At 39.9% G+C, this 21,059-nt stretch overlaps 1 protein-coding gene across 2 annotated transcripts in view; it reads left to right on the top strand.

Moving 5' to 3' along the window:
* Positions 1-5,003: 5,003 nt before the first annotated feature.
* LOC136443403 (von Willebrand factor A domain-containing protein 5B1-like) overlaps positions 5,004-21,059 on the top strand; it is a 62,625-nt gene continuing 46,569 nt past the window's right edge. For both annotated transcript variants that reach the window (XM_066440627.1, XM_066440628.1), the window contains exon 1: positions 5,004-5,175. The gene's annotated coding sequence lies outside the window, so the exon portion shown is untranslated. The remainder of the gene's footprint in view (positions 5,176-21,059) is intronic.

The following is a 21,059-nucleotide window of genomic DNA, read 5'->3' on the forward strand; positions in this document are numbered from 1 at the left end:
AATGCCTTGTATATATCATAGAAATGGGAAGATTTACTGGGGCCAGGGTTAGTTATTAAATCGCTAGAATCTCCTATTTTGAAAATATTACGCCAAAATGTTGACCTAATTGTAGTTCATGTGATCTAATCGTGGACGTTTTTCGCAGATGAATTTCATACAAATGGGAAGATCTAGTGGCGCAAGGGTTAGCTATTGAGTAGATCGATGAAAGCTCCTTTTTACTAGAGGACTATAGCACCCAATCGTAGACTACATTGTACTTTATGTGACCTAGTCGGGGACGTTTTTCACATATGAATTTCATAGAAACGGGATAATTTAGTGGGGTCAGGTTTTGCTATTGAATCGGTGGGCGCTCTTTTTAGGGGACAATATCATATAACACCCAAACGTTGACTGAATTGTACTTCATGTGATCTAGTCGTGGACGTTCATCACTTAGGAAATTGCAGGATTCTAGTTCCCTAGCAGGCAAAGTATGCAATTTCACCTTTTATCTGCAAAATGCAGTGTGCAGTGTGCAGGTGGGTACGACACAGTCTGAATCGTTAAACATGTTAGGACGCCTCAGTCTCCATATGTTACAGCAGACAGGTACATTTGTATTCCAGCTGCCGACGGTGGGAAATGGCAAACGCAAAACAAATTGCCGGCTTAATTTCCGTGCGTCCGTGATTGTAATCTCCGGGGTTTATGTTCCCTGATGTGCCCGGGCACTGAACATGACCTCGGGAATGTGTTGTGTAGCGTACAGGTATTTTGACTTGTAATGTGGCGCATATCTATTCCATGTATTTACAAATAGAAATTCCTAAGAAATGCTGGCAAACATCCCTGAGACAAAATAAGGCAGAAAGATAGTATGAAGGGCTGGTTCATCTTGAAATCCGTAACATAACTAGTTAACCTTTCTTAGACATCTGGTGAAGATTCTGTTTTTGATAATGAACCAGCAGTCTAGAACAGATAAAAAAGGGGACACCCAATAGGCAAGACAGGATAGTTGGACGGCAGGTATAGAGAGGGGAGGGTGTGAGTGTGAAATAAGGATCCTTCCTCGGCCACGGCGAATCTCGGATATCTGTCCTCGTGTGATGACATATATCGAGCAAAACATAGAACAAAACGGCCTTGCAGTAAACACTGAATTGTGCCAAATTTTGCAATCTTTAACTCATACAAGAAAAATCATACGATACTCAAAATATAAGTCATTATCGACATGTTTAAAAGTTGATTTGACGTGTGAGTTACTGACAATAACATTGAGAGCAGGGTCTCTGTTGTATTCCGTCTCATTTCATGCCGAAGCCGGGATCTTAACTGTCTCTACAAATGCCGTACATCAGTTTCTAAACCGGTCACGTCTCTGATACATATCCTGATAACGCACCCATTCCACGGGACGGAAGAACATTAGGCAACAATTGAGCACCCCTAAAATGGCTAGTCATTGAGATCATTGATGCATCATTGGAAGGTCGTAGGAAGACCTTGGACATTTTCAAAGATCATGGAAAACATCGGAGATCACTGAAAGACGTACAAATGTTGGACGTTAAACGATTCTAAATTTTGACGTTTGACTTTTTTTGTATTTAATGGTGTAAATTTGTGACGTTTAGCGGTGTAAGTTTGTGACGTTTAGCGGTGCATTGTTTGTACGTGCAATGGTGCAATTCTTTTTTTTACGTTTAACGTTGCAAATGTTTGACGTTTAACAGTGCAATTATTTTGCTTTTAACGGTTGATATTTTGGATGTTTATTGGTGCAAAATGTTTGCCCTCTAACGGTGCAGATTGTTGACGCTTATCGGTGGGTATAAATTCTAAACGTTTATCGGTGACATATTTACGTACGTATAACGGTCTCAAATGGTCTTACACGGAATTCCTGTATTCGCAATCACCTGCAGCATGAGTCGACTCTGAATGTAGAACAGCGTCAGAATTTCATGTCCCGACTCCATCGCTATTGTAAATGTCCAATGAGTCCTTCAGGATCCTGCATGAATGCTGATTTGGACAATTTTATAATTCCCAACGATTCCATGGATGATATCATTTCAAAGCTGACTGTATGGACTAATACGTTTTATGATGCATAGCCTAGGCCTACTTTGATTGGTATTGCCATTAAGGTTACACGTCTTCGTTATGATCATTGACACTAGTGCTGATGATGTTGCGTTCAAAATCAAATCGATCAAATCAGATAAAACATTGAAGTGAATCTGAATTCCCAGAATCATAACTACCTATTGCTTATAACATTTGCACTTCCGATCCTGACACGCAGGATTAAATTTTCAACGACCATGGCCACTGTCACCTTCTTCAGGATTTTTCAAACGCGATATCTTAAAATCAAATCAAACATTGAAGTGAATCTGAATTCCCAGTATCATAACTACCTATTGCCCATACAATTTTGCACTTCAGATTTCACTATACAAAGTGCTACAATTCGGTAATCACCATTCCTCGTGATTCAGTTTACTGCCGCTGCCTTGAACCCGGAGCAGCTTCGCAGATTGAACCCTGTGCGAGGACCGCCGTAAACTCCCATCGCTTGTAATCACACGTTAGGGGCCCAGGAGTGCCATGCATCTCAGGAGAGGGGAGGGGAACCTTCTGAATGACTGATTTTGATGGTCCTCTGGGTGTGGAAATAACATTTCACATTTGCAAATGTTACATTTTGAGCAGGCCCTGGAGAATATGGATAAAAAATTAGATGATATTATTTAGAAATGTTGCCTGTTTTGACCTACACCAAGTCTTCATGTCGTACAATTAATCATAATGCAGCCAACTGTATACCTGAGTTGAGGCGGTTATAGGGAGACCTAGTCATGAAGCGTGATGGGGGGGGGGGTACAAATGTAGTAACGTTTGGGACCGCATCAATCTCGTTGTAGCGCCGTCTAGCGGCTGGAAGTACATCCAGAAGACATCCTAAAACGTTGGCAGGTAAATCCTTTTTACATGTGTAACAAGGAACTGTATCATAAGCATCTAATTCAACCCGCTTAAAATGCTTTTCGCGATTCAACCATCAGCAATGCTTTTAAAAGCCCATCATACCTAACGATGATTGCCTTAGATTACATACGAACAGTCAATGTCGTGCAGATGCGCCACAGTGTGTGTATGAATGATTGTCATTGAAGATAGTTTATTTGGTCATCAAAGTCAATCTATCTAATGGCCCACCTAAAGACCTCTTCATCATCGAACAAATGTCAGATATCATGGCAAATTCTGAGCTAATTTAATTCGACTCCATCTGTTCAAGAGTATAACACGTATTATCTTCAGTGCATCATATCATTTTAACAGTTTGCCTATGAATATGATATGAGAATAATATGAAGACATAATTGAATTCTAATCCCACAGTATAACGATGCTTATGAGATTATTCGGAGCTTACTTTGAAATATTGTGCTGAATAAGTGTTATCTGAGTTGATAACCGCACGATTAATGACGCTGAATGAAGTGCGCATTAACACAACAGAACACAGATTGACTTCTATCTAATATGCAACCCGGTGTCATTTCAATGATAGATACTGGGGTACTTTGAAACATGATCGTTAAAAGTGCACTTAAAAGTGAATGTAATGAATAAATGGAAAGTACTATGCGGAAATCTAGTTGCATAGATTCAATTACAATTTCATTCCTCGTTTTTCTTTGCTCCTTGCAGCAAAATGTATTTGTTTTCTGTATGCAAATAAACAATACACAGAGACTCAGAATGTGACTTTTCAGGTAATTTACCGAAGAGAAACTCCTCCGCGGCGTTGGAAGTATATTGATCACAACCGGAGCTTGTCACGTGCCCTGAGTACTCACACGGGTGAGTCAGTAACGGCCCGGCCTGTCGTCTCATCTTTTTAGGAATGGATGATACAAAAGGGAGCTAACTAACAGTAGCAACTTCAAATGAAAAAAGACAATAGCAATAAGCTTGAAATTTCTATCAACTATTTAAAATCAATAAAATAAAAATAAAAATCAAAGTACATAATATGCTATGATGAAAAACTATACTATGATAGGAAAAGAAGGAATTTTCACATTATATGACTTGATATGTAGTAGGACTTCCAACATTGTTTTTTTCAGATTAGAAAACACTGGCTTAGAAATATGGCTTATCAACATAAAATAATCATTGCAGAGATCTAGTCTCTACCAGACTAACCGCGTCGGCTATAGAGAGAACATTTGCCGGGGGACTTTGGCCATGGAGGATAACATTTCCTTTTGACCCTCTCTCCATAGCCGACTCCCTTTATACAGTTGACTCTATTTGGCCAATTTCTACTATTTTCCCAGCGACCCGCAGAGACTGGTAGAGGCTAGCAGAGATCTAGGTTTAGTTAAAGTACAACTGCGCGAGGATGAAGCTCAGCGTTGCTCGTCAAAATCTCGCACCAATAAACAAAACAACAGCATGACATAAAAAATGAATTTGTAATTACGGTTTGGATTTTACCTTTTTTTCTTTGATTATTCACGAAATTACGCTTTCATATTTGTCTGGCTTTCAAAGCTACACATTTTACATTATAATGAGGAAAAACGTATCTCTCAACACTGATATAAACTATTCCTCATTCTAATTCTGACATGAGGAGTAAACCCATGCCGAAAATTCAATATCAATCGGAGCCCCTGTGACTGTGAGGGGGCCTACAACCAGCACGTAGCCAGAACGTAATGCATATACGGTACTTAGCCTGCTATCTAACCCTATTATAACTGCCGAATCTCTTCTGTTCTCTTTGGTCAACGTTGCATCGGAGTAACGGCCGTTGCATAAGATATGTCTTTGGAGACAACTAAATGAACCTATTTACGAGATATTAACCTTAAATACGCGAACACGACCTTAAACGCTTACGTTCTGCCGACTGACTGCAACCACATATTCACTTGAATCAGCCCGTGATGATGTCATGACTTGTAACCCGCCGGTGGCACCGAAACCCCGCCACGAGCCCAGCACAAAGCCGGGCCCCGCAGCCGGGATACCTCGTCTCCAGGGCAACCAACGGGCGGGAAGCCGTCTGCAGACGGTCGTCAGGCATTCCCGTCAGACGTCTGATCGGACAGGTGTGGAACCGGACGGACGGGGAGGCGTCAGGACCACGTACAGGTAAGGCACGCACACCCACGTACCATCATTTCACCTACTGCCGCTTAGATGTAATCCCATTATAATCATCAGCAATTTGAACCTTTATATATATCACCCATTTTCTTAAGTAGCTTCTGTTCATCACTATAGGCTGAGGGTAGCGCTAACGCCTTCTGCAGGCTACAGGACCATATCATGTTACACCATGATGTAGCATTGCTAACTTGCACGTCGCCCATCATACGTGCCTCGCCCTCAGATATATGTAGCGCAATTGACGGGTGTGTAGCAAAATAACATGTATCAACACAAAGGCGGTATTTGATACTGTGTCGCACTATACGTTCCTGCATCATGTTGCCACAATGAGAGTTCCACGCCATTGTTCTTTCCTGGAATCCGCGGAACAGCAAAAACAACAAAGGAGCATCTCCCGTTTAGAGTGACGTAATGGCCTCTCCATCAGCGTACGGGGCTATAACGCGCCCGGCCCGCCCCTCATGGGACGTGCTTATATACGCTGAGAGCGACCTGATAACGCCGGGCGCGTGATATCTGCGGTTCACACCTCCTACGGGCGCACATGCTGCTGTAACTACTCTTTGCTGATCCCCAAGCGATGTGTTTGTTCATTGCGCTGTCGGCAAACAGAGGGCACTCTCAGCCGTTCATGGTGCGAATTGTTTTCTTTATGATTTTAGTAGGGCAACCGTCGTAAAACCACGCGCTGTGAATACTGGGGATAGGGAAACTTAGGTAGATAGCGTTACCATGAATTAAATTGTGTTTGTGCATTTAGTGTAGGTTTGGTGCTATAGTTATTGTAAGGATCAGTTTTAGGGGGAATACCTTCTTGTACATATAAACGACTATAGTTTATGGTGCGAATTGTTTTCGTTATGATTTTAGTAGGCCAACCGTCGTAAAAACATGCGTTGTGAATACTGCAGATAGGGAAACTCAGGTAGATAACGTTAGTATTGATTAAAGTGTAGCTGCGCGTCTAGTTTAGGTTTGGTGCTATATTTTAGTTATTGTTAGGACCAATGTTAGGGGGAATACCTTCTTGTAAATATAAACGACTATAGTTTACGGTGCGAATTGTTTTACTTATGATTTCAGTAAGCCAACCATCGTAAAACCACGCGCTGTGAATACTGGAGATAGGGAAACTTAGGTAGATAACGTTCGCATTAATAAAGTGTAGCTGCGCGTCTGGTTTAGGTTTGGTGCTATATTCTAGTTATTGTTAGGATCAGTTTTAGGGGGAATACCTTCTTGTAAATATAAACGACTATAGTAAGCAGCCTTGAGGTCGCGCAAACCCCTAATCAATGATTAATGGCGGATCTTCATATATTATTGATATTCTACACACGGTAATTGCAGTATAGGGGATGAACCATTTACACTACAGCTTGGGTGTGTCAATTATCGGTAAGCATAACGTCTAATGCAGCCTTTGGCATACTATGACTTTTTGTGAATTGAACAAAATCCGTTGAAAAACATGAATATTAGAGAAGAAAATTGAAAGCCTGTCATCATCATTTGCATGAAGAAGATCAATATAGAGTTTATTGTTGAAGGGGCTATTCAGATGTGTCCAACATTGAATAAATATGTCTAGAACCAGTTCGAATAACATCCCAATGCAATATGAAATAGCAAATTGCATTTTTCTTCAAATTAAAAGAGGGAAAAGGAAATTAGAGAATTCAATAGGTGACATCATACAGCTGCAGGGTGATATACCTTTCATCTTGTTGTTATTGCAATGAGAATCCAGCAGAATAAGGTCAAATAACCCCCCCCCCCCATGTTGTAATGGTTTCCCCTGGCTACGGGGACTGTTTGTATACAAACTAGGACGTAATTTGCACTTAGGGACTACCCATCTCCACAGAACTCTCCATACTACTGTCACACCCGTACGAACGAACTGTTGGTGTTGACAAATGCTTGAGAGATATAGAGCTTGGATTTATTTTGCTGGCTGTTGCCTACAGAATCGGGAAACAGGTCTTTCCACCTCCCAGCTTGAAATGGTTTTCCAAAGCTACTGGCACGTCTTTATAATAATTGGAAAGCCATGTGGTCATAATTTTCTTATAGGGATTGCTTCTGTCGATAATAATATAAGCTATCGTTACATCAGTACGGACTAACTGTATGTACCGAATCTGATGTCTTCTTGGGAAACATACATTTTGTATAGCCTGTTATTTTGCTGGCTGTTGCCAACAGAATCTATAACCAAGTGTTTTCCACCCCCTGGGTTAACCCTATCTAGACCGGGCTTTTTTTAGACTTCTTGGACCGGGGGGGGCTCTTTTGACCCCCCCTTCATAACTTCCGAACGGTATGCTCTATCATCACCAAATTTGCAGGGAGTGATGTTCACGTGAAGTTTTATAATTCTTGTAATTTTGGTGACGTTATGACGTAATCTGACGTTATTATGACGTCATCGATGTGATTTTATTGGCTAAATAGGGAATTCCCATAATATCTAAAAGTATTAGACAAAATAGTGCGTATTATTGATTTAAAGGTATGCCAAGACATTTGACGTCAGTGGTGACTAAGTTGATGTCAAATTGACGTCGAAGAATGACGTCATGTGTTGTTAGCGACCCCCTGGGATCCGCCATCTTGGATCGGCCATTTTGAAATCTTTTTAAATACATTTTTTCCATATATGACCCCAAATAACAATCAAAATAGACTAAAAACATTAATCTAAATATTTCTGGTTAAAAAAATTCCAGGTTGTGACGAATTTAAAGGCAAAAGAGCCTGTTTATACCAAAAATGAAGATATTGTCCGCCATCTTGGATTTTGAGCGATGACGTCATCAAATTAGCATAATTTATGAGTATTGAATCATGACAGTTACATTAAATCACATATGATGTTATACATGTAGTAAACTAGTGTGATTGAGCAATAAAACATTGGAAACAACTATGTTTAAATCGAAATTAGTGAAATTTGAAAAGCCTCTTCATAAACCCGTTGCCATGGCAACACGAAAAATGATAAACTTATACTTTTATCATAATATTGTTGCCAACTCAATTTTAGGAAAAGTCACCAAGTTTGGTTGTCCTACCATACGTCATTTGGCAGTTATACAATGTCAAAGTTGGCGCGGCCACTTTTAGCCACCCCCCCCCCGGTCTAGATAGGGTTAAGATGGTTTCCCAAAGCTACTGGCACATCTAATTTGGATGCTATGTGTGTCATAATTTCTTTACAGGGATTGGGCGTGTCGATAACCATCTACTATTGTCACACCAGTACGGACCAACAGTCTGTGCCGACGCCTTCTTGAGAAACTTTAGCCTGTGATGTTATTTTGCTGTCTGTTGCTAACGGAATCTAGAACCACGTTTTTCCCATCCCCGGGTTAAAATAATTTCCCAAATATACTGGCATATGTTTATGATAATCGGGACATCCTATAGTTGTAATTTCTTTACAGGGATTGCTCGTTTCGATAAACATATGCTATTGTGTTACACCAGATAGCCTTCTTGAGAAAATTTAGCCTGTGATGTTATTTTGCTGGCTGTTGCTCAAGGAATCTGAAACCAAGTCTTCCCACCATCTTGGTTAAAATGGTTTCCCAAAGCTATTGGCACATGTTTATGATAATCGGGACGTCATGTGTGGTCGTAATTTCTTTACAGGAATTGCTCGTGTGGGTAATGATATATTCACAGCGTGCCAGGAAATTGTTCTGATTGCCCAGTTGTCAGAGGGACTATCTATTGTGAATAATGTTTGTTAAAATGGCTGCTATATAACTTTAGTCATATCTTCATAATGCTTCATAAAACGTTATTTTTCATTAGTTTCAATACGAAAGTTCACCTGACAGTGTGTTTATCTATTTGTCTGTTCATGTATATACAAAATTCATTGATATATTATCGTGCATCCGCCATGTTCAAACCGAAAGTTATTGTTGATTAACTAAAATAGGAACAACCGGTTTCACCCTACACATTTGTTAATACGTACATGTACATTACATTCCACTGGGTTGCCTTTTGATTTTGTATTCAGCGCTTAATGTCCCACATGAGACCAAATTTATTACTGTTCGAGCACGCAGCCAGCATATAAACATCACCGACAAGCTATTGATTACGGTAAACACCAGAATGTGTACCAAAAAGAAATAATGGTTGGAACTTGGCAAATATAGGGTCGTGTAATTATAGAGTGCTGCTATGAATATGAGTAGGCGAACTTGCTCATAACAAGTGATGAAATACAAAGTCACTGCGAACTTTCATGAAGATATGATTATAGGATAATTCAGCCGATATTTCATGATATTCAGATGATCGTTCCGCTAACAGAGACCCATAAAATTTCTGTTGCGTACGACTGCATAGCTTCAATCAGGAGTTACAGCCTTACCATTTCCCTTCTGAATGATATGCACCCAGTGGGGAAAATATATCGGTAACATTTTATATGGATATTATCAAGCTCTCAGTACTAACAATATAGAAACATCATACAACTGAATTTTACCGTCCCGGGGCGTAATACCCATATTTTGTTTGCAGAAGTCATAACTTTGTAGACCAAACGTGTGCATGATTTACAGGTTATACTGACGGCACGTATAGAATTGATTTGCTCCCGCCCTTGTCCAAATGAATCCCTGTGAGTGATGAGACAGATGATATAACCGACAGACGGCTGACTGGGGACAGACAGACGAGGCTCCGCCTAATTTACATTTGTCAGAATCAAGACTGTCTCAAGAAACTATCAGATATATTTTGAATCTTAACATGCCACAGATAGATTTGACTTTATATCTAGATGCAACAGTTCATACAGTGCTAAAATAGGCAAATATGTAAAAGATTGTTTTGTTATTAGAAAAAATAATGATACTCAAAATTAGCCCAACTTAAATCATGTAAAACCTAAGATAGTCATTTTGTTGTAGTGAATAGTTTTATTCCATACTCATGTCTTGTTCTATGTTTACTGCTGTTGCCATACTTTGTACCTGCTACTATAGTCGCGCAATAGAGTTCTATATATTGTCAATACCAAACACTTTCAATATGACCGAACGTTCCTTGTGACTTAACTTATAATCTCTTCAATGTATAATTTAAAATTCTTATTAAATTTCATATCCACATGTTGCGGTGTATTATGCCAAAGCCTGTTTTCATGAGCAACAAAGGACGTCATAAGTATGATCCTTAGCCATCTCTCTCTTTTACACAAAATAATGATTTTTCTGCCCATTGGTTTAACATTTGGCTCTGTCCGCGCAGTTTTAAGATAAATAACGTTTTGAATATATCGGACGTTAATTGGTCATGTTACGTTAATTGCTGCATTATTGTTTCGTTACTGCACATTGTGCTTGTATTTGTCATTGTTAATTTTCATTTTTTATCTGTGATGATGCTCATATAAGCAGCGTGCTGGGGCTCATCGCCACTACGTAGTACCATGTCTTATTCCTTTTGATATTGATTGATAGAAACAAAGTGGAAAGACTGAGATCACAGCGTCATCTATTCTATCACTAAAGAATTGATGTTTGTCCGCAAATTCCCTGCAATGTTATACTGAACTGCAAGGAAGGAAGATCAGAACAGCTATTTTCAAAAGATAAAAGCATGGACTGGCTAGAGTGATGACTAATTTTCTTTAATCACCTGCAACATCACAGTTCATCAAAGCACGTTTCCATGGAAGATGTTAAGACTTCCTGCTTCGCTCACTCGGTTGTTTATTCGGTTGTCATAGATCATTGACCGGGCTTGCTTTTAGTCTCCAACCAGACCCAATAGATTGCAAAGACCGTATCCAACTGGAAGAAGGAGCTTATAGTGTATGAAAACTCCTTCTGCCTGTTGGATACGGTCTTTGCCAACCCGTAAGTCTGCTTGGAGACTAGCTTTCTTTTACCTTGAACACTGCGGTGTGGGTCATTAACCCTTAAGCAACACCTATCACGTCAGCATGAATGCGCTGTTTCATGTGTTTCATGAATAATGATGTTCATAAGGGCTGCTATGATTGATGTTCTTAAGGCGACCATATTTTGCTCTTGGTCAAATCATCTGTCTCCACAAGACACGCTTGATTACTCGGATGAGGCGATACCAACTGATGTTATAAATATATTAGAAGTCGACACATGTATACTATGACTTTGATGAATTATAACCAGTGCATTGATCCTAGTACTCTACTGTCGACAGGGTAAGAACAAAAAGACATGTCACGATAGATTGTGGTACATTTCCGCTTGTGACTCACACAAAAATACCCCCATTTTTAAGTGTGTTTTTGCTGATTGTATAGCTGGGTCTACGCTTACATATAAGCGTCCTTGTTTCAAAAGAAAAGAAAGTACTATCATGAAAGACAGAATTAGATCATCAATACCTCTTGCTTGGCTTACTTAGATTGTTTCTCGCCAGCTTCGCAGCACCAACCCCCTAGCCTAAGCCCTCGTGGCCATACAGTTTGATACGTCAAGTATAACCAGCTGTTTATCTTCATTAGCACTGCTGTGTAGAGGTAATGATTAAGCGATCATCGCTGTGTCTATACCCTCTTGATGTCTCTTACTTATCGGCAATGTTCCAATGTTCAACTCCTGTAGGAATATGTGTCAACACATAGGTGCTGTGGGTGAGTAAGGGTTAGTATTCTTTATCATTCACAACAATAGTTAGGATATATGAAACTTACATGATATATGTTTTCCCTAGATTTCTACAATGTACCTGCAATTAGCCCTCGGGAATGAACTTGCAACAAAAAACTTCCTGATGAAATATGAAAAAATAGGTCATATATAAAGCAGGCCAAACCTTTGGTATACCTTAAAGGCATCCAGAGCATTTTCTGAGGCTTGAAATTTGGTTAAAAAAAACTACAATTTCTAGTCATTCCTACATATAGTAAGTTTCAATAACACTATACCATTACATATCGACAAAGATATGATGTCGTTGTGTGATGAGAACTGATAGAAAATCCAAGCCCTTATAGACTGATCCTGGCTGTTCGACCAATGAGAGAGTGACTGCATGTCCGTCAAATATTTGCATTTTTATATTTCAATTTTGCATGTCTACGTTTTGACGGGGGTGGGCCGGGCTATGGTATCGGTTTATTTACACTAGGCGAGTGAAACTAAAAGATCACCACGTAGCTAACTTTTGTGCCGCTTTTGAGCACTTTTGATAAGAAATCCACACGTAAATGTGGTAAACAGTGGCATTAAATGTCAATTTCATTAAGATTACAGCAACTAGAATATTTCCAGTTTTCAAGCCTCATAAAATGCTCTGGGTGCCTTTAAACTTGTGAGTGCTTTTTCGCACAACGTTTTATATCATCGTTGATATATCAAGAAGCCCTTATTCAAAGTCCAAAAGACTGTACTCACGCAGATTCTTCGCCATAGTCGGGCTATTTTTAATGCATTTTTTGCAGTCAAAGGAAGCTAATCTAGACTAGCTTAGTGACCAGTGACTGTAAGTACGGCTTGCCCTCAAACTGCCAGTCAAAGGTGGCCTGTAGGTCATTGCACTATGCAAATACGTCGTGCGAGAAGAGGGGGGGGGGTATGCAAATGAGCCATATGGCGTCCCAATAACGGTAAATAGGGCAGGACCGAGCTAACATCCGGCGGGGTCACGTGTCAATAATGTAAAGCTAATATATGAAATGTGGTGGCGTATATATGAGAGGAACTTTAACATTATCATTAAGTATATATATATATTGATTCGATCATTGAACTCTAAAATACATGGCAGCGTCCTCAGCACAGCAGAAGACGCTGAACTGCGCACTTTAGGCATGTTACATGTAACAAAGTCTATCTTAAAGCAGCTATACAATTACAAGGGGATGGAAAAGACCATCTACAATTACAACAATAATCTTATAGAATTATAACATACGTATGTGTTTTACAGCACAAATACAGTCTTGTAAATTCAATTAGCTTGTACGTGGTTTGAGCAAGCTTATTTCTAACCTCCTTGGTTTTAGAGAAGTAATTTTTGCGAGATTCAGTACTAGTCTCAAGTATAGACATGAGGATTGTGGAGAGAAGGGTCCACGCAAAATATGCAGTGATCAAGGCCTAGGTGTGCGAAGTGCAAGCAGTCAATTTAAACGACGTCTTCGTTAGAAGATATAGAATTGAGAACAAAGAAAAATATAGAAACACATTTTCACTGTTGAATGGTGCATGTGGTTTGAAGCACCAGACCAGTTTGACCAATTTTAGCGCAAGAACCGACTGAAAAATGTATGTCAAAACTAACAAGAGCCTGCAGTTCAATTCGTCCACTTCGCCAACTTTGTATTGATATATGCCCCACTCTGAAACCCTTCCGGAAATACGACTATTGCCAAAATATCAGTATTTGCGTCGTCTCCATCTTTCACCTTTACCCGCATCAGTCGACCTTACTTCCATACCGCGGCTCTTAGGTATGAATCAGGCAGGGTACGTGGGAAGGAGGTTCACACGGATCAAAGGATATTTCCTTCTTGATTCGGCATCATACCCGAAATCTAGTAAAGATTTATGAGCGTATGGATATCTACTTTTAGAGATCACATGAGTAGAATTATGTTGGTCTGCATAATGTATTGCTTGTTTTTTTATCGTCGTTCATCGGCGATGACGAATGATAACATTCCACTTATACTAGAGGCTGCGACCACGCTGCGAGCACCGAGCGACCAAACATTTGACAGACTGCTCAACGAATTGCATAGATAAAAAAAAAAACGATTGATTTATTTGTTTTTTGTCATTTGAATAATAATAACCTTGCACCATATTCCAATCATGACATCAAGGGTCACACAGATCAAATTTTGGTCGCTGAATGGTCGCTCAACGATTGCTGTTTGATGGAAAGGGGGACTAAATCCCCCCCCTCTCACTGGACCCGCGGCACGCTGGCGGCGTCCCTGCGGCCGATCGAATTGACAAAGCACTCAACAAATTCCATCGATAAAAAAAAAAATATATATCTTTAAGCTTTGTGTGATTTGTTGGTTTTTTGTTCATACATGTACGTTTTGAATGATATTCCGTTTATAAATTCGAGGTTAACACAAATCCAATTTAGGACGCCACGACGCCGCCAGCGTGCCGCGGGCCCAGTGAGAGGTGGGCTTCACGTATGATGTGCCCGTCTGCGGTTTGGAAGACTGCCGCAGGTTGGGCTCAGGTGGGCTGATGGAGTAATTAAAAGGATGCGGAATTGGCTATGGTTCGACGTCTTCTTTCAGCTTTGGCATGACGTTATTGCGCATGTACAGTTACATCGTGTACAAACAGCTCTAACTCATAAAGTCCAGGATTTGTAGCAATCCTATATGGCCTGGAATACAATCCACCAACCAGAGTTGGTAAGTTGACGGAGCGCTAGCTACTAAATCACTGCTTAAAAATCGTACTCGTGTAATTACGTTTGATAACATGTTTGCAAATATAATCTCTTGGCTTGAAACGAAAATCATGTTGGTTTACATAAAAGTGTTAATCGATGGATGATATTCACACAGAAATGACCCAAATGGGACGTGATTTCGATAGGATTGAGTCACCAACTCTACGGTTTTTTTAGAAACATGGTGATGGATTAGACATCCCTATAATGAGGTAATCTCCTACTTTGTCAATCAGCACTACGCACTAAATCAATGCTCGAGAATCATATTGTTGTAATTGCGGTTTTTAATATTATATTTGTTAACATACATTCAAACGAAAATCATGTCGGTTTACACAACAGTGTTTGCCGATGAATGATATTTGCATACATATAATAAAGCAGCTTGACCTCATATGCAAATGTTTACTGTAGTATATCAGACAATATTTACATTGTAAATGGGCCCATGTAAATATTTGTGATTAAATATCCCAGTGATCATTTACTTGTGACAATAGTGCAGCACATTGTAAAATAATTGTGTTTTGTGTCATCTTAAGGAAATCACTAAATATCAGATAAGAGTTTCATATCGACAGGTTCAAAAACCTTCATTAGTATAGCAGGTTTAAAAACTGTCATAAGTATAGCAGATAATTAATTGAATTTGGTTTGATAAATTTTGTGTCATTTAAAGAAAATCCCTAGGCATCAGATTAGGATCTCATACCGACAGGTTCAAACCTTTATAAATTGTCTGCCAGCCACAGCGGCCATAACCTGCCCGTATTGTCAGAGCGGATGTACTTCCGCCATGTTTGAAAACAACTGACAAACGGAATCGTCCCCGCCCTCGTTCCCTGGAGGTTATAATTCAGGATCAGTATTGTCAGAGCGGATGTTGTACTTCCGCTATGTTTGATAACCAAATGGTAAACGTTGACTGTAGTATATTAGACAATATCTACATTGTAAATGTACACAGTGCAAATATTTGTGATTGAATATCGCGGTGATCATGATTTTAGTGCAGCAGGTTGTAAAGTAATTGTGTTTGGTTTTATAGATTTTGTGTCACTCTAAGGAAATCACTAAGCATTAGATAACAATTTCATATCGACAGCAAAATATATCAGATACAAATTAGAAATGAGATACAAATCAGATATTATTAACTAACATCAATTAGTAATTAGATATTATTTATCATAAATTAGACACAAATTAGAAATCACTAAGCATTGGATACAAATTTCATATCGACAGCAAATTCCATATCGTCCCCAGGGTATTGTCATTCCTCCCTCGTTCCCATGAGGTAATAATTCAGGATCAGTATTCCCGATGTCTATCGTGCTCCTGTCCGTGACTTGGGGGTAACATAAGAACGCCTGCATCAATCATGACTGCCACGACACATACACCGTGTAATTCATGTTACTCTAGTCGATAGCTCCTTGTTGAACCCTACTACAGAAATTATCTACCTTGCAAACCGATTGCCACGCCCGTGGCGAAATCTGATACGCTATGCGTTCGAATTTGGTCACAATTCATTAATCTGTCCGCCCTATGCAAATGGAAGACATTGACCCTGATTGTGCATTACTGTACCACGGAATTCACCTCTGACCTTCAGTCCCATGATGCCGTGCTTCGTGAATGTCACGCTGACATCTCGCGTGACCTGATGCCGACATCTCGCGTGACCTGATGCTGACATCTCGGGAGAATTGATGCGTGAGGTATCTAGGTCAATATCGTTGTAGGCATGTTGACCTCTTTCCATATTTCATAGAACTTGGGCAAATGCGCATTCGAAGGAAATAGGATGGTGTGTAAAAATTCCCTGACTTTGTGTACACTACCTAGTTTTATTATATATTGTGATAAACACAGAGGAGGAGAAACTTTTATCAGATTCGTTAAAAACTGTCAAAACAACATTCAACTGATGAATAAGCAATGCAGATACATGCATATAATTAGAATGTCTTATCCTTTTCGTTCAGTTGCATCTGCTTTTATTGCAGCTTTTTATCAATCGCATGAGTACCAAATGCTCCTCCTATAAACTAGTCGCTACCTGTGTAACCACGCTGGCTATAGGGATAATATTTTCCAGGGAAGTTTGGTCAGCATTGATTTTATCTTACCTCCACCAAGCCTTCCTACGGGGACATGGAACAAAGGGAGTAATTGGCCAGGAGAGTCAGTCCGTTGGAAGGCTAACACTTTTCCTCCCCTATGGTGGCCAAACCCCAGTGGTAGTCTGGTCGTGACTTTATTCTACCCAACAGCTAATTCAAAAATCAACGACCTTAACCTCTTATATGCAATTCTGCAAGTATGTAATAATGAATTGATCCGGATTAGGCCCTTCTCCCCGTTTCCTCACAGTGATGAATGTAGTAATTACCTTCTGTAGGCGGCAGGACCTCCCAGAGTTCCCCCTGCCTCGTGTAATTACATCTCGCTGAGGTCTGATTGATTCTCCTCAGCAATTCGATAAATCATTAGATCAATAATACAGTAATAACGGAGTAGAAGAAAGTTAGAAGTCCGGTAACTGATTCAAAGACGACTGAATACTAAGAATCCCGGCCGTCTATTGAATTTTAATGATATAAACTAACCCCAGAACTCCTCGATTTTTTCGTATCTCTATAGGCTTGTTGGACACATCATCTGAACACGTGTTATCTTTCTGGTGGTCAGTTGTTTAGTTATAGGAGACTGGGGGGGGGGGGGGTAGTAACAAGAAGTATGTCATATTGACAGTTGAATAGATTTGTGAAAATCTGGCCCAAAGAATTTGATTGGGAAATTGACGGAAAACCCCTCACAGTGCACCCCCCCTAGTTCCCCTTTAACGATCTCGCTCAATGAAAGGCAGAAGGGGCCACTTCTAAGCATTGAACTTATTGACGTGATTGGTTTAAACTGAATGTGGCTAAAGGGAGATATAGCGGTGTATGTTTGTTTTGAAGGTTTGTAGGTTGTATTCGGGGGGGAAGCAGTGGGCTGGGAGGGAATTCCATAGTTTTGCTGTTCGTGGAAAAAAAAGCTTTTACTGTAGAATGACTTTGAGGCTTGTAATTGTACAGTATAGTGGTGTGAGTCAGAGGAGAACATTCTTCCCCAGAACTTGTTTGCTTCATTCCAATCGATCAAACAGCCATTATCTAGGCTTAGTTCTGGCCGGTCGGTCTATAGCACACCTGATGGATGTGTACTATTACCCTCATCACGAACCAATGGTTAAGGATCAGACTGGCTTACTTAGCGGGACTGCCAATGATTCACGCTGATTAAACAGCTCTTATTTTACATGATGGTGGAATGCTTGTAGCTTGTCTATTACGATTACGCTTCCGTGATGTAGCCTAAAGAGTAAAAGTGACAAAACACTGAGGGACGTTACTTTGAATGCCCTGCATACTCATTATACCGTTCAGGGGTTTTTCTAGGAGAAAAAATACAAGGGGGAGCATTGCGAGGGAGTTGAGCAAAGAAGCGAGGTATGAGTGGAGTTTCGGAGAATTTTAAGCTAAGACGGGGCATTGTAAGTCTTCCCGAGGTGCAAAATTACTGCAAGACAGGTCACCACAAGTAACCTAAAATCGATGTATCCCTGGTCAATAAGAATTTTTATGCTTGTCAGAGAATCTGATCCCCAGGGTAAGGGGGTGCATGGTCAGGGCATGGGGTGCAGCACCCCTGTTTAAATTAAGCTCTGCCGTAGATGGACAATAATACATTAAATTTTATTAAGTTCTTGAATGTACCATTCGTTGTTCTTGCGGCCGACCACGCTGTATCATTTATCTATGAGCAAATGATATTCGATTTTTTTTGTACGAGCAGACAAGATGTCTTGGTTTCTGGAAGTATGTAACCAAAGGAGTTGTAGTTTTCTTGTAACAAAGTTCTTCTTATCTCGTGACGTTTCAGTAATCTGTCTGCTTCCTTTATCATTGATCATCACAAATAGAAACGCTTAATATGAATAATATGTCAATCCCCAAATTAGTGCATATTACCGTAGTCATGTTTCTTTTTTAGAATAGATTAGTATTGTTTTATTGATTGTTTATCGTTGCCATATATTGTACCGTGCACAACTGTCGAGCAATAAAGTTCATTTATTCATTTATTCTTAATGCTTGAAGTTGTGGAACTACTCACGGAAGTCTGTAAAGTAGTTGGCGGTATCCTCCCGACTGTAGAAATCCCGTGACCAGACTATTGCTACTGGGTCAATTGCGCTGATCTAAGAGAGCAGGAAACCCGACGCATGTCAGGCGTGATGATGAATAAACCATACAAAAGCTGACATCAGCGAACCTAGCTTTCAGTCACATGCTCCACGGGGTGAGGTCATGACATTCTGGATATAATAAATGGAATTTTCTATCACAAATTTATCTTTATGTTTATCAGAAAATCTGATGGGATATGGAATTTTCTATTAAACTTAACTTTATGTTTATTAGAACACTTCCCCATCCAAAATAAAAGGAGCAGTAGAATTTGGCCCGCATGTTCTTTTATATTGGTAGTGATATAGCAAGATCCCCTGAGATTTGAAATCTATGAATCTTTTCTAGTCCCACGCTTTATTGCTCTAGGTCAACACAGGGATGGAACTGGGGAAGAGGCATGATGGAGAATTGTGAATTACTTCCTTATATTGTATCTCTACTGCCACAGCCACTATTTGAGCAATAAGTATCCCCCTCTCTCGCTCTCTCTCTCTACAGATGCACACACACACATGCACTCACAAACACACACACATGCACACACAAATACACACAAACACATCAGAGTCCAATCCACTTTGCGGTAACTACACAACCCACTTTCTCTCCCTCCCCCTTTCTCTCTCCCTATATATACAGAGAGAAAGAAGCTAACATTTGTAAGTAAAGACCATTGAATTGTCAGCTGCCCAAAACAATTCTGACATCAAAATATGAAAGGCCCTGTAATCTTAATGGATCAGCCAGACCACTAACCAAGCCTGTGGTCACGACTGTTACAGCTGAGGTTAAAAACATCCCACGATGCGAGACTAAAGCTCGTCTTGTGATGCCAGCAGATTCTTATCTTCGTCTGGGCAGAAAAAAATCCTCTGATAAACGAAGGCTTCTGTTGAACAGGTTGTACATGAATAGGCGCTTTGTTACCGGATGAGGAGTTACCGCAAAATGGATTAGACTCTGATGTATGGAGCGCGAGGTTCTTAAGCGAAAGCAGCGGCGGAAAGGAACCTTAATCACTAGGAACAGTCTCCAACCAACGGGTATAATCCTTGGTCTCTCAGGCTCTTTTTTCCTTGGTCATTTTCTCTCTGATCAGTTTTAAAACGCCGTACAAATAAATACACACACACGCACACAGATACAGCCACACACACACACAGAAAACACACACACACACATACACAAACACACACAAACACACACACACACACACACAAACACACATGCACACCAAACACACACACTCGAAAAAATACATTGATAGATCTATTGGCTTAGGGTTATCCCTGTGGTAATCAGTGAATTACATTTACCCCCCTACGTTGTAACTAATCATATAAGTAAGGTATATGTAGAGTCACATGCAGCAAGAATATTACTCTGTGTACAAAAATCCCTGTTTTAAGCACAAACAAGAATCCCTGTTTTGAGCACAAACAAGAATTGCATGTAAGAATTTTTCTTGAACTTTCTTAAACCAAGAAAGTTCAAGAAAATTATTCTAGTTGAATCAAATTTTTTAAGAAAAAATATCTTGACGAAAGAATCAGTAAGAATACCATATCTAACCAAACAAAAAACGAATCTTGGTAAGACAGCAAAAGACAATTTTTTCTTATTTTTCTAGAATATTCTTATTGGAAAACAACATGCTAGAAACATTTTCTTCAGAACTACAGAAAAATATCATTTATGTAAGAATTGACATAGACAAGACTTCGCAAGACTTATACATACATATATATGGTTATATATTCTACAATGTACACCCACTAAGTGCAACCAATATCTTATTGCATACAGCATTGCCCAGACGCAGACTCGTGTACATTTTATTCATGGCATCTCTGCGTTCCCCTTTGTGAACACATGCTTTCTCTGCTACCCAGAGAAAAGGCGACGAATTTTACTGCCCTGACCTCCGGAAAGAATTCTCCTTGAAATGTACCATAACATGATTCAACGTAAGAAGACATCGCAATATAGCTGGCATGGCGCATCGATCTCCTCTTTGTGAGCAGGCGGGGGTGATACGACATATTCCCCGCTTCAGGAAATCCCCTTTCGTTTGGAGGAAGAGATATTCATTCTCCCTTTGTTGGGATTAAAGGATGGATGTATCACATAATGTCTGCCTGTGGCAGGCAAGTTATCTTTTAA

This window comes from Branchiostoma lanceolatum, chromosome 10 (genome assembly GCF_035083965.1).
Source record: "Branchiostoma lanceolatum isolate klBraLanc5 chromosome 10, klBraLanc5.hap2, whole genome shotgun sequence".
Taxonomy (NCBI): domain Eukaryota; kingdom Metazoa; phylum Chordata; class Leptocardii; order Amphioxiformes; family Branchiostomatidae; genus Branchiostoma; species Branchiostoma lanceolatum.